The sequence below is a fragment of the Notothenia coriiceps genome, unplaced genomic scaffold, assembly GCF_000735185.1.
Source record: "Notothenia coriiceps isolate Sejong01 unplaced genomic scaffold, NC01 NC01_scaffold00008046, whole genome shotgun sequence".
NCBI lineage: Eukaryota > Metazoa > Chordata > Actinopteri > Perciformes > Nototheniidae > Notothenia > Notothenia coriiceps.
The window spans coordinates 88859-103791 of NW_011340747.1; positions in this window are offsets into that span (position 1 = coordinate 88859).

Below are 14933 nucleotides of genomic sequence, written 5' to 3' on the forward strand. Positions count from 1 at the left end.
GAGGGGGAAGGGGGGTGTATAGGGAGAGATGAGGAGGGTTTGAGGGGAATAGAGAGGGAGATGTCCCACCCCTTCGCCTCTGATGAGTAATGTGTTGGAGCGCTAGCCAATAGAAGCGTGAGTGTTACATAGTGATGTCACAAGGTTCCTAAAGAAGGGGGAGGGGTGTTTGGGAGAGAAAAACGTTGCGATGTAGGCCTTTTAGACCATTTCAATACACAAAAACCTATAAAACACACTACAGGAAAGGGACCAGAAGTCATTATAGGGAGAGAATGAAAGGGATGGGCAAGGGGGGAACGGATTATATGACAAAGGGAGGGGCAAAAGAAGGTACAAAAACAGATATATAACCTGTTCAACTTTTCCATAGGTGAACGTGACCTGTGTTCGTAGCAGAGGTCCGTCTGTTATGCTTTGCTACACTAGCAGAGTTATTTGATCTGCCTGGCAGCAACCACATTGATTCTGACGCATTACACCTGTTGAGTGTGGCTTTAAACAATAAATATTTTTTGGCTCATCTCTTTGTTTCCCCCTTGTTCATCTCGCTGTCAGCCAACTAAACGTCCGTCTTCCATAACGGAGCTTGTCAGAGACACTCAGGAGATAAGGAAGAGTGGGAAATGGCGGGAGCTATTTGTCACCTCACTGCATATTAGTAAGCTGCTGGCTGCCCAAAGCCCCTGAGCCTTTTATGGGCTTTAACGCAGAGAATTAAGCTGTCAACACACACTAAAAACAACGTATTCAAAGCACACACATCCTCCTCTGGAGTATATCTATCACTGCACATATTCTCATCATGCCTGGTGCGCACACTCATCAAGATGCATTCCCATGTGGAGACTGGACACATTGATCGATGCTATTAGCGATTCTTGAGGACCAGCGTGACATTTAATTACGCGCACATGCACACACTAACTGAGCTTGAATGCTGACGAGAGATTTGTTTTTCCGTCAGCCACATCTTTCGAAGCCAAAAGTCTGTCTGCCAAGTACACTCACACAAACAAGCATTCAATTATAAACAAACATGTGTGCACACGTCTGAAAAGAGATCTCATTGTAATGGGACCATTCGTTATAGATCAGTAATATAACCAAGGCAGAAAGTATAGAAATACACATTTTGACTGATCAACTGAGGAGATGTAGTTTTTATGACTGAGTGTGATTAGGCTAAGGTCCAAAAATAATGTGTGATGACAGAGTATCTTGAGGGGTACTGATTGGGCTACTCCCAATGATGCTGGAAATAACTGGGCAGAGCTCCCAGTGATGAGAGAAACAAAGTGAGAGTCAAAGAGATGGCGGAAGTGTTCTGGGCAAGAGTGGAAGTAACAAATAACAACAGTTTTGTCTTCCATGGGACAGAAGCTGAGAAGCCATATTGAAGATTGTGTGTTTTCTGTTGCACCTTCAAAGCACTTTTATCTGCTGACGTGTGTGACATCGTGAGAAATGTCCATAAAGAATCAAATCAGAAATGGGCGTGTTTTTAACATGAGAGTTGTAGCATTAAACAATATAACGCCACAAACAAATATTATGTGAGACAGAAAACCTATTAATCTAATCCATCTGCTAACATGAGAGGGAACACATATGCATATGCAACTAAGTGGCAATTGAGTTTTAAATCTAACAGCTCCTGTCGACATGCATTAGGAGATACACATCATGTGATAACCCTGTTGCATGTTAATGTATTTTACTGCCATTGAGCCATTAAAGGATTACGGCTTTTAACATTAGCTCATCTTACGTTTTTTTAAAGGTCCCTAACTGTTTGGAAACAGACGAAGGATTTGCAGCTCAAATCCCCACTTAGTGCGACATGCGGTGAACACGTCACAATACACTAAGGATATTGTGTTTGTTTGCTAAGTGGTATTCCTAGCGAGATTATCATGATCTGCTCCCATTATCTCCAGCAAGCACAACAATGAGGTGAAGAAAAATACACAACCAGCCAACAACAACAACAACAACCAGCCAACATCCCGCAGATGCCTTGTCAATACCTGCCAGGGTAGCTGCACACATAGGCAGAGGGTTTCAGCTGGTAATGTGATATTGAGTGTTCAGCCTTGTTGGTCGATGATCAGCTGTTTTGGTAACAGTGTGTCTTGTCTCTTTTGTTTTGTTCATGTCAGCAACACACCACTAGTGTCTAGAGCAGTGGTTCCCAACCTTTTTCCCAAGAGCCCCCCCAAATGACTCCTGTTGGAAGTTGCGCCCCACACACACACACAAGGGGGGGGCGCAACAGCGGTAATTAAAGTTTAAAAGTCTAAAAAATGCTACAACTACTGGATTCCCGCTGTATGAAGAAATTAAAGGACGACGCAAGTGGAAACACTTCTCAAAGGGATTGAACTGTTTAAAACACATGCTCAAAGTAAGCCGGATTTTGCCGATGTGTTTATGTGGATTCAAAAGTTGTAAATAATCTACAAAATGGAGGAGACCTATCTGATCGGAGCAACTGTGACGAATAATCCAACTGAAACCGGCATGGACAATGACTATGTTTTAGAAATGCGCTTATCCAGACAAGCCTGGTTTGGACACTTTACGGGCAGAAGAAACATTTCTATTAAAGAAAGAATTATACATTGCTGTCTTTTTATGCCTTTAATAGCTACTAACTTGAATTTGTATTCAAATGAATTAATCAATTATTTGTTATATTTGATTGTAATGTAGAGACAAGGCTTTTAGTGACAATCATGTATGGCGTTACAATTATATAAAAAAAAAAAAAAGTAAAAAAAAAAAAAAAAAGTCTAAATATGATATTTGGCCTCAAATCATCTGAGGCCTGGCGCCCCCCCAAGGTTGGGAACCACTGGTCAAGAGCACATTAAACACGGCATGTTGCAAGGCATAATTAGCTTAATTCTGATAATATATATAACACACTACAGGAAAAAGAAAACACCAATAGGGCCTCTTTAAATATCTTCTAATCATTACCAAATGAAGAAACATGTGCCAGCCACATGCTGTAGACACACATAGTTTACTAGACATTTGTTGTGGTATTAAAGCAACAGTATCAGCCTACATTTCTGAGGTCACAAATATTTGCAATGCTAAAACACGTTGCTATTGTGAGTGTTTTTGTGCAATTCCTATCAGAGATGTTGTATTTTTTAAATCTAAATGGTCGAGTAGGTGATTGTTACTATGGCTTTTTTTTTTTATAACGTTTTCCAATTTCTTTTTGCTTTCTGCAGCCAACTGGAATTTACATGATTTTCCATCCGACAGGAAGAAAGAGCAGAGGAAGAGGAGGAGGACTGGACTTTGAGCACCTGCCAGAAAAATAATTGGACTATGACCGATTTGGCCTCAAGACCCTTCTCGCCTGACCCGACCAATCTGAGCACAAACATCCTGCAGTGCCGCGGGGCACAGTGGTGGAGCGAGAGCAGATTATAATCAGAGGAAGCGCGATTTCCACACATACAAATTCTCTGCACTTTTTTTGGAGAGTGAAAGAATTGGATCTGGTCTCTAACAAAGCAGCCAAGGTGTAACACTTTATTTAGCATACAGTAAAACCACTGATTTCATCACATTCAATTTGTCCACTGACTTATGAACAAGAGCGATGACAAGGAAATTGGTCAATTGGAAAGAGAGATTTTGAGATGTGCCCTGCTCAAAGGATGAACAATCACAGTCAAGAAATAAAGTTAATTTCCCTGTATCGTACATACAACCTCTTCCATGAGCATAAGTGAAAGAAAAACAAAGGAAGAGTAAACTGTGTTATTATGAAACCATCAGAATATGATAACATGTAAATCATATAAGTATTGTTTTCATTACACAGCATTTTAATGACCAAAACATTTTACAAGTGAACAGTATTATAGATGCTGGGTTTTGATTGCTAAATGCCACTTCTGATTTATTAGTATCTGTTTCTGTAAAACCATCTTTTTCCCATGGAGACAATAAAAGCAACCTTAATCTTAAATATGTTTGTATTGTATTCAGTTGTTAATTATTCTTAAGTTCTGGAGTTACAGAGTTTACATTTGATTAAAGCCTTTACGGTGCAATAGGGATGAGAAGAGCAGCACAGCACTTGATTTAACTTGTATTGCAATGTGTGTCACATTTAATCTGTAGCTGCTGAGTCGATTCATATATTTGGAATATCAGTGGCTTGAAATCAAGAACAGCAGGAGGACATATTGAAAAAAGAAAACCAGTCCACGCCTGCCTGCCTGCCTGTGTGTATGTCTGACTGACACAGCTGAGCCAAGTCTGAATCTGAACCAAATTTCATTTGTCTGCTTTCTGGGCCACATGTTTCCTGGCCAATGACCTATCACCTCGTTTCTGTAATCCTCCGACAACGATGCTGCGCTCTGGCGCTTCCTCAATCCCACAGTGCACTGCTGACCAGCGGCCGCATAGCTTTGTGTTAGGGTAATAAGAAAGTAACAAATATATAGTTTAAAAAAACATACAATTAAATAAGGCTTTATTGGGTTTTTATATTTAATCTGGCAAAAAACTAAATTTTAAAGGATTTAATGATTTCAATATTTAGACTGGAGCGTCGGAGGAATGTATTTTTGTATTAACTATGACACACGTCAACTCTAAATGTAAACTTTGTGCACATTATCACAGACTTTATGTCCGTGGCTTTGTCAGATGCATCCCAGTCATATACTCAAGTCACAAAACCGCCAGTCATTTTCTATATGTTCATTTGGATTCACCAACTCTCTGCTGAGCTATGTCGGCTAAAAGTCCATCAATCACAGCATATACATGTGTGTGGGGGTTTATCTGTGGATTAGCACTTCAAATGACAGTCGTTAAACAAACCATGTAGCTCTTAAAGAGACGATATTGAAACAATGAATTCCCCTCTTGACCCTCACTTACTTGGCATGCTGACCTTACAGCCTGCACACATGCAGTATCCATACACACTGTACAGTCTGCATGGTCATACGGAACATGCAGTGTAGGAAGCGCCCTGCATACAAAGAAAGGGACTAAATAATAGCATTTTATGAGACCACACCTCACACACACATACGGCCACACTTCCCAGCAGCCAGCAAGCTAAACCCCCTCAATCCATGATGTAATCTCTAAGTGTGTTCAGTAATTACAAGGGCCTGGATTCCTCCGCTGCTTGGAGCCACCTCAGCCTTATGTAACGCACCACTCACGTGCCGTCAATTCACTGAGGAAGATTACAATATGGCTGCTTTAAAGCCTGGGGCAAGACGGTCGGCCATTAAATCCACTGACTTTCTCACATCGGCTGGGGAGACAGTGGATAGAGGACTAAGGGAAAAATAAGAGGAGATACTTTTGACCTGAAGAGATCAGTCAGTTGGGTAGAGAGATGTGACTCCAGTTTTCCAACCCATTCACTTCAATTTGATTGGGCATGCAACATCGTGAAGTTGAGCACTACATAATAAAATATGCATCCAGCTAGAGTTGGGGTATTTTTCTTATAAAAACATAGGATCCATTTATGAAATAAGATCTATTATTAAAGGTAAAACTCCCAAACAGTAAAATAACAAGATACAATTCCACCTTGACAAACTAAATCAAACACTTACTAAGATTTGTACTTGAAATTAAAATATAATCCCCCAATCACTTAATCCATGTACAATACATGTTTTTACACAAACAATAAGGAAAGGCATCAAAAGATCAACAGCTGTTCAAAATGAATCTGTGACCCCAAGCCAGAGGGCCATAAAAGGCTCCAACGAGCAGCAGCAGCAGCCCATGTAAACCACCCATGGAGCTTCATCAACAAAGCCCTCACTAAAGAGCTTTAAAGGGCTTTGATTTGGAAGTAGTGACAGAGGTGGAAAATGTATCTTCAACTCCAAAAATGTGCACATTAGTCCAACATGGCGACGACATGCTCAGCGACCACAGCAAGCAAACAACAAGAAGCGTCAAGGGACTCCAGGACTTACTGGAAAGCGGCTAACATCCCCAGTTCTTCATCGTCGTCGCACGGCTCCATCCTGTCAGCCGGACCGGCAGATGAAGGTGTGAGCGGGCGGAGAGAGTGGGACGGACGCCCCGGCCCCACCACCACCAAAAGGCTCAGAGCGTCGGAGAAAGAGTCCTGCTCCCTGATCAAACTCCTCCACTCTAAAAATCCACTTCCTCTGAATCTCTTTCAAAAATAAAATCCCCAAACTCAATTTTCTGTGTGTGCGTGCGCATATGTGTATGTTTGAGTGTGTTCGTGTTTTTTTTTTGTTTTTTCATTCCTAGCTTGGTGCCAAATGTTCCAGCTTAGCACTGCTGTGCAGCACCGCCGGTGATGGATTTAGCCGGGGCATCTGGGCCAGCGGGGATAAACTCAGTTCACTCACACATACACACAGGAACGCATGGACAACGGCACACACACAGGCATGCACCGAGTGTCGTGCAGTGTGAGATCGAAGGGGACAATGTTGGGAAAAACTCCCCCACACGGAATCATCAGAGAGATGACAAGATGTGTGACATACAGTGTGTCCAGCCACACACACACACTCACTGAACACACACACAGCTTGCACTCAGAGCAGGGTGGATCAATGTATGAACAGATGTGTGCCAACTTTAGAGCTGCTCCTAAGCACAGACATCAGCAGCTGTACTTACCGTGAGCATGTGTGTGTATCTCAGACACAAAGATGTCTGACGCACTCTTAAACCCCGATGCCGCAGAGAAAGGACGTTACAGTGGACTTTTCTTGTATATGTGTGTATAAGTGAAGGGATGCGATCAATGCCTGCGACATGATTCTCTCCTGTCAGAGCAGGTAGAGGTCAGCAGTGCCTGAGGCCATGCAGCAGACAGCTGGAGATTAACACAGCAATAATGTATATACAATTAGAGAAGGACACAACACAATAGGGCAGACGTCCGTGCTGACTCAGCAGAGATAAACAACCGACTGGTGACAATAAGATCTGATTATGTACAGTGAGAAAGAAAATGTATTCACACACCATCACATAAACTACCCTCTCTCTCAATGAGGGAGGACAAACTATATGAAATGACTTAAACACACTACATCTAGACTGTTTGGACTATGTGGGGGGTGTAGGGCACTATCCCTATAATAAAGGCAGAGTGGGGAGGGTCCTGGTAATCATTACTCCCTTTGCAATAGCATGTGGACACAAACAACTCAAGGGCATAGCTAACACAGACTTTAGGAGTTCACAGGGTAAAATACAAAATATCTTTAAGTACAGGAAACAGGAATTTAGAGAAAGTGCAATGGCCCAACTGCTTCCATCGATTTGTGGTTACGAAAGAATGGAGATCGGAGAACATTTCTGTGGCGGGATTGTTCTATAAATAAAATAGCCATCAAAAGCTAATTAAAAAAAACACAATTTTATTCCAATATTTCGTTTTTCTGCGTATGCTTTCCGCCTTTTTTTCAATTTTTTGGTAATATTATTTGTCAGTTTAGTGTATTAAGGTAGAGGGGGTGACTTCAGCTGCATTTCCTGTAAAGTTGGAGATGTCAGAAATCACCGTTCAGCCTGTTGGAAGTGTTGTCGGCCCGATTCTTTAACACGTCTACCGTTGCAAAGACTGTTCTGATAACCAGAGTGATATGCAATACAATCTCAACCACTCAACTCTATAACATCTTGGAAATCTCTGCCTGTCTGATTATCCTCAGATTTATGACTGCATGGTCCAATGTCCTCTGCAGTCACCCTCTGTGGGCGAATACATCATTTCTTTGAATTTGCCTTCTGTGTAGAACAATATCAATTTGCTTGTGTTACAAAATGCAAATGGTTGTTTTGTAATCACATGCCAGTTCAGCTCCGTTTGCTTCCTCTGAGATGCCACCTGGTACTGACTCTTGGCCAAGCTATCAATAGCCATGTCTACAGGGACGTGGCTACTGATTTGTGCACGCTCACGACCGCTGTGTGTCTAATTTTATATACAGCACGGTCAAAAATGCATGTTAGGCTGAAATACAGGCGATGCTGCTTCAATATCAAATGTATAAAATCAACCAGGCAGTGTTTCCTGACCACATGAACAAGTCTTAAATCTGCAAATAAATCCTTTCCTAATTTACAAATCTACATTCAAATTGTTCTTCCTGAATGTAAATAAATGTGTTTTCTCGCTCTGCAGTAAAGGTTAGGATTAAGAATTAAAGTAAGGTATAGGTTACTAGAAAGGTGAGGGGCAAAGGCGAGCTTATAAATATAGGATTATGGAACAAGGCCGTACGAAACACACACTTGCTGATGTGTGTGTGATAGTGTGTATGTGTGTGTTTGTGTGTGCAAGTAATGCCGGAAAAGACCGGGCCAAAAAACCGCACCTCCACCGTGTCCATCTGGAGGCTTTGAAGACCTTATGTAACCCTGTTGGTTTACTGGGAAAAGCATCAAAAGAGTCTCCTAGGTAAAGGCAATTGATCTGTTTATCCACTTACCACAATGAGCTCTATTTTATGTAATACTATGTAGATTGAGTAGGGGGAAGAAGGGCAGGAGAAAACTAAAAGGAAGGGAAATGAAAGGGAATAAGAGAGGAATTGAGGAATGAGGGAAGGATTCAGCAAAATAAAAAATGGATTTTAAATGTTTGTGCAGGGATGAAAGCAATAACACCTTATCAGTTCCCATCTGTATCACCTACATCAAATAAACAGCTAACAGTTTCATTTGTTGGATTTGATGGCACACACTCTTCAATGCTAGAAGTCCTTACTGTTTCATTAGAAAGAGAAGAGAGATTCAGCCTCTCTTTTATTACCCCCTCTCTATCAGTCTATCAGCCATTAGACACCTGGCCCAGACACCAGCTGACCAGAACAAACAAGAAATCTTTCACCCTGAACTCTTTTTATTGGCATGAATGTAACGGGAACAATATGTCCAGGCATTAATCAATAATTAGTTTAAAGATGGCTCAGTCTGTACATTGTCAAAGACTTTCTTAAATGATGATTTTTTTGTTACCGAGGTCAGGTCATTTGCTAAAGTGATTTTAGCATTAGATATATTCAACACTCTGTATTCCACACACAGCCAGCCAAACTACTATAATTACAAAGTGTACACTCAAATCAGAGAACACCGGAGTGACATTTTGGCACTGTGTTCTGGAGAAAACACACACATACATGCTTTCCTTATCTATCTAATTACCTCTCTCAATCAATCAATACATATTTCTCAGCCAATTCCATATCTGATCTGCAGGCATCCGCTGTGAGCTAAATGTGATTTGAATGCATCAAGACCTGCCATATAATATTATCAAGTTGGATTGGATCATAAAAGCCACACGGCTATCCCTGTGTAACCTTGTTACTGTGCAACCATAGTGATGGTGTTAACCTAAACTAATTAAAATGGAGCTAGCTGCAACAAAGAACGCTTGCATTAATCAAATCAGGTAAGAAAAGCTTTAAAATGCTAAATGCACATCTTTCCAATACCGTTTCACTGGGAAGAAGTAGTAGCAGGGTTCATACACTTTTTCACCAATGACTTTCAATGACTTTTCCATGACTTCTCCAGGACCTTTACCTAATTTTCCATGACCAAAAAAATTACTCTTTCTCAGCAGTACCACTGAAAATGGTTTATTTTAACATGGAAAAGGAAAATAAGGTCTGCATATGAAACATGTTGTGCCTTTCTAAAACAAATCAAATAGGCTTACTAGCTTCTACACGCTAAAGCAACTCAAATCTCTCACCAGCAAAACACCTCAACAGTTAAATGCCATTTTACGTTCATTACTATACGATACAGTATTTATTATCCTTATAGTATTACTATTTCGGCGATTAGATCAAATATAAATTAAATTTGATGCAACTTTAGTTACATTTCCATGACTTTTCCAAAACTTTGGGAAAAATATTGTTTTCCAGAACTTTTCCAGGGCCTGGAATTAGCATTTTGAATTTCCATGACTTTTCCAGGTTTGTAATGACCGTAAGAGCCCTGTAGTAGACGCTGTATGAAGCCTCAAACTGAAGCCTGACTTTAAATCCTATCAAAATGTCCTATCAGTTGCCACAGTAGGATAAGTGGGCGGGCTCAGATCAGAGGGTCTCCACCCAACTGTGAAAATGTCTGCCACACACTGCGCCTGCCTGGGAGAGAAAAAACAACTTCCTCCAAAGAAATTCTGAACCCTTCGCAGCCTCTGCTTAGATAACATACGGCCTGCAACATGGAAACACACTGCCATGTTTGAATCCCTGTGCCGCACCATATGGAGGTAGTATGTCATTATTTTTGATAATCCGATATGATTTAAATACCGAAGATAGAAGAGAGAAAATACAGAATAAGTTCAATCAAAACCCATACGCACGAGACATATACTGGAACACAGCCCTTTAACACATATGGCAGGATCCACAAAGCTCATTACATTATATTGACACAGAGGATGAGATATGAGCATATACTATCTTACCCCCCCTCATGACTCAATGTACCACCATGCTGCGCCTCTTTGCCCGACTGTATCCTAATCCTCATGGCGCCACCAGCAGAGGGGCAGGCTCCAATAAAACAATATGCAACGGCAGCCAAATTACTTTATGTTTGTGTCGGTGGGGATCGGGGGAAGAATAATATCGTTGTGAAGCAGTTGAGATAACAGAAACATGGGTAAACTTAGAAGTGAGGAAGATAGTCGAATAACATATTTATTCCCTTTTTCTTTACACCTGTAGCTCCTTTTGTGGTATAATCCTTGGGTTTTAAGTGAAGTGAATGACAGTTTGTCCAGAAATGGTAATTATTAATATTTGACTATGATATTGTTTAAGTGTAACGATCGCTATGACCTTTTAAGACTTTAAATACAGCACAAGAACATTACCCGTTAGCATGCACATTACTGAGTCATAGAGGTTCACGAGGAGAATTCAATATGAGGAGGAGACCTCTCTCCTCAAAGAGAGGAGGGTCACTAGTGATTTTCCATCTAACTGTCAGGCTCATCTTCATAAAACTTTTGAGACGTTTTCAAAAATGAAATATGAACTTGCCATTTTTACATCAATAAATGAATAAATGTTTTTTTTAAGAAAAGTTTGGTATTTTGGTTAGCTTAGCTTTAAGTGACTTCATGTAAGTTAGATTCTGATTGTGTGCTATCTATCTCTCAGCATGAACACATATGTATATACAAAACTAAATACGTTAGTATGAAGTTCATATTGCAAATTAGAACAGAAAAATACATTTAAATGTAATTGTTGTGAACTATATATCCTTCTATATATTATCCACAACATCGTCATTTATCTTATGCCCTAGAGCAGCAGAGCAATGCCAAATGGTAGTATCGTCAGCACGAAATGCATCCCCATTTGTCCTTTTTTACACCCAAAAAATAACCTGCTTTTCCCGCCTTTCAAGCCCAGCTGACATTTGCCATTTCAATTTAGACATTCCATTTCAAAGACGGAAACCCAGCTTCTGACAAGGACGGATAAAAAGAGCAGAAAGCATTAATAATCCAGCTGGCTCTGAAATATTCCTCAAACAAAGTTTAATCAGTCTTTGTGTAAAGATACGGAAAACTCCACGGGGAGTTGTTCGGGGTGATATAAAGACATGGTGAGAGCGTGAGAAAGTGAGTGTGTTCAAACTTTTGTCTGTCTTGTAGAAGAGTAATTACGTGTTATCGGGGCGAAGTGATGGAGAGCGGAAAGAAAGTAAAGAAAAGGTGGAAGAAAGGCTTGATGAACAACACAGCAGGTTTTCTGAGGCCGAGATTCTCTGAAGAATTCGAAGAGAGAGGTGATTTATGGTTTCTATCTAAAGAAACTAATGCAGTGCTTGTTTTATTCACTCTCACGGTCCTGCGACTGGGAATAGGACTCCCATTACAGAACCACAAGTGATTAAAACCAGATGAAACAGATAATCACACCACTGTGGGCTGAAAGCTAAGTCTCGATGCATCCGTGAACTATTCAAATCTTTAATCCTCTCCCGTCCTTTCCTAGAGGGCATAGTTTGACTTCTCCTGCAGGAGGGAAAGAACAAACCATTCCTCAACTGAACAAAACATATATCTTGTTAACGACTAAGATAATCTGACTCCGAGATAGGCAGGCTCAAAAAGTATTCAGAACTACATTTGATATTGACGATCTTAATGAAAACACATTGATCACACCATGTGTTCGTATCAAGGGACTCGTTATATTAGATTGGAGTCTACATCAGTGTTATACATGACACAGAAAGGATATCTAAGAACAGATTCAATCCTCTAATTGGATTCAGAGGGGACAATATATCACTTCTTATTGAGCAAAGTGATTAATATACATAGAGAAGCTTAAATCATATTTCCCCTGAGGAATTCTCTAGTTATTAGAATAATGTGCTTACTCATCATTTCCGAGAAAAGATGTCTCCTTCCACGTAGCCTCAGAAGAGACCTTGACTGAAGAAGAAGACATCTTCGGACGCTGGTCCCCGAATAGTTTACAGCCAACGGGAGCTGTAAGAGGAGTCAGGAGTAGGTCAGAGCTGACTGATGTGAGGTCAGTGCTACAGTCAAAGGATGTCCAAGAGGAGTCGGAGGAAACAGATGGGCTTGTGTCCACGGTCTCCTCTAGAAATCCATCTCCACGGTCCATGGTGCAAGAAAGACAATTGAGAGAACGGGACAATGAAGATGAATGGAAAACACAAAAAAATAAAGGAGACTTGGGTGAAGACGGGCAAGTAGACGAATGCATCAAAAGATGGCTTGATAAAGCGAAAAGCTGGAACTAGATGACGATGAAAAAACACTTTGAAATATTCGAAGTAAAAGGAAAGAGTTGTCTTTGCACTCCTACTGACCAAAGGCTCCTCACGCTTCTCTTCTGTCTCTGAAGAGTTCTGTAGCGAGTGACGAACGGAACGGAAACACAAAAGACCAATCAGAGGAAACACTAGACGAAAGAGATTGAGATATGGATGTGAGGGCAGGAAAAGAGAAAAACACTCAGGGACTGAAGAGGAAGCGAGACACGGACACCGGAGAGTCCTTTTGAAAAAGCTGCAGATGTGTAAGGGAGGTGATCACAAACAAAAGAAGAGGCGGCATCAGTTGAAAGGTGCGGGCAGCAGCACTTACAAGGTGATAACTCACATCTCATTACATCCCATTTTCCCTCCCAAAAAAATTGAATCATGTGGTAAGTGGAGAGAGTCGGAGCGGGACGGGAAATCGATGGGAGATGCGTGGAGAGAATTGAACTGGTGGCTTCTGTGGCTACATGATAGCAGCAGGCAAGAGAGTGCCGTCTTGGGTTGCACCGATAAGCAGTTTATTACAAGAAGTCTCACCCCACCTAAATACAATTAGGGCTCACCACTTAAACCCATTAGGACCCTGATATGAGGAAGCCAGGTTAGCCAGCCTCCCATAGGTACACTGGGAATAGGCTAAGAGCATTGTGCTGCAGACAGTAAAGATACAGTATTATCTCAGCAGCTCATTGTCACATGGAAATTGTATTTTGATATACAAGAGAGTTCGGGAATTGGCCGATTTGCTTTTTTTCCTGAGAGGAGAAAATGAATGCCACTCCCATGTTTATTTAGTACCTTTGAAGCTAGCTCCCTAAAAGTATTAGCTTAGCCTACAGACTGGTAGAATGAAAAATCTCCCATGACGCACTCTATGGATAAAGCAGTAACACAAAATGTTCTTTGATTTCATAGCATACTTCCCATAGTTTACTTTTTAGCAGTAAAGTTTGTCACTTTGCCTGACACTCTCGTTCAAGGAGAGCACAAAGGACAAGAAGGGTTCTGCATGCTTTAAACCACATGTGTCAAACTCAAGGCCCGGGGGCCAAATTCAGGCCCTTGGTGGATTTAATTTCGGCCCGCAGGATAATTTCTAATGACTATTCGATCTGGCCCGCCGGTATATTGCACGCACACCTTCACTCCGTCCTGAGGGGTTCCTCAGCTCAGAGCCTGAGCCCAAACATTGATGACCTTGCACCCAAGATGAGATGCCAAGTATTGGCTTGAACTAGCATCACAGAGCAGCACACTGAGTTTACATGGAGGTTTCCTTCTGCACTTTCTTTCTCACGACAACAGGGCATGTTTGGTTTTTCTTTGAGGGAAATAGTTTTGTTGAAAAATGTAATCATAAGAAATGACTCTGGAAAAGCTGCAGATAGAGCCATAAGAAATGAATGCAACTGATTATTTAATGTTTAATGTTGTTTTTATAGGCAATAATTTAAGCTTTGTTAGTTTTAGGTTTAATATGTGCAATAAGTTCATTTCAATAAGTTTTGCAATAAACATTGAACCAGTCCGGCCATCGACTAGTACCCATTTTTAAATGTTGACCCACTGTGTATTTTAGTTTGACACCCCTGCTTTAAACAAACTAGGGTTAAGCTGCAGTGCATACTAAAAGAAAAAGCAAACAATTTGGAAAGCCGCCTCTGTATTTAACCTAGCCATGAAATATACCAAGTCCTTGAATGCATCACTCTCAAACACATCTAGCTTTTGATCAACAGTGGCTGCTGCAGGAGGGGCTAATCAAGATAATCCAAGGACATCAAGAGCTTTATCTATTACAATATTTTTAATTCAGAACTTTTCCCACTAAGTCAGGACCACCAGTTCCAAAAGTTCCCGATTTGGAGCAACATATTGAACTCTTATCTCTGCCAAAAACATGTCCGCCTCTGCTAAGCACAACGAGCCCGAGAAGGCTCCCATCTATATTCAACAGACAAGGGAACATTGATTAAATCAAAAATCCCAACGTGTTCACTAACTCCCACCAGGGGAACAGTGGCAGGATCACATCAATGACACATCTGTCTGGCCAATATGACGCTATATAAAAGATA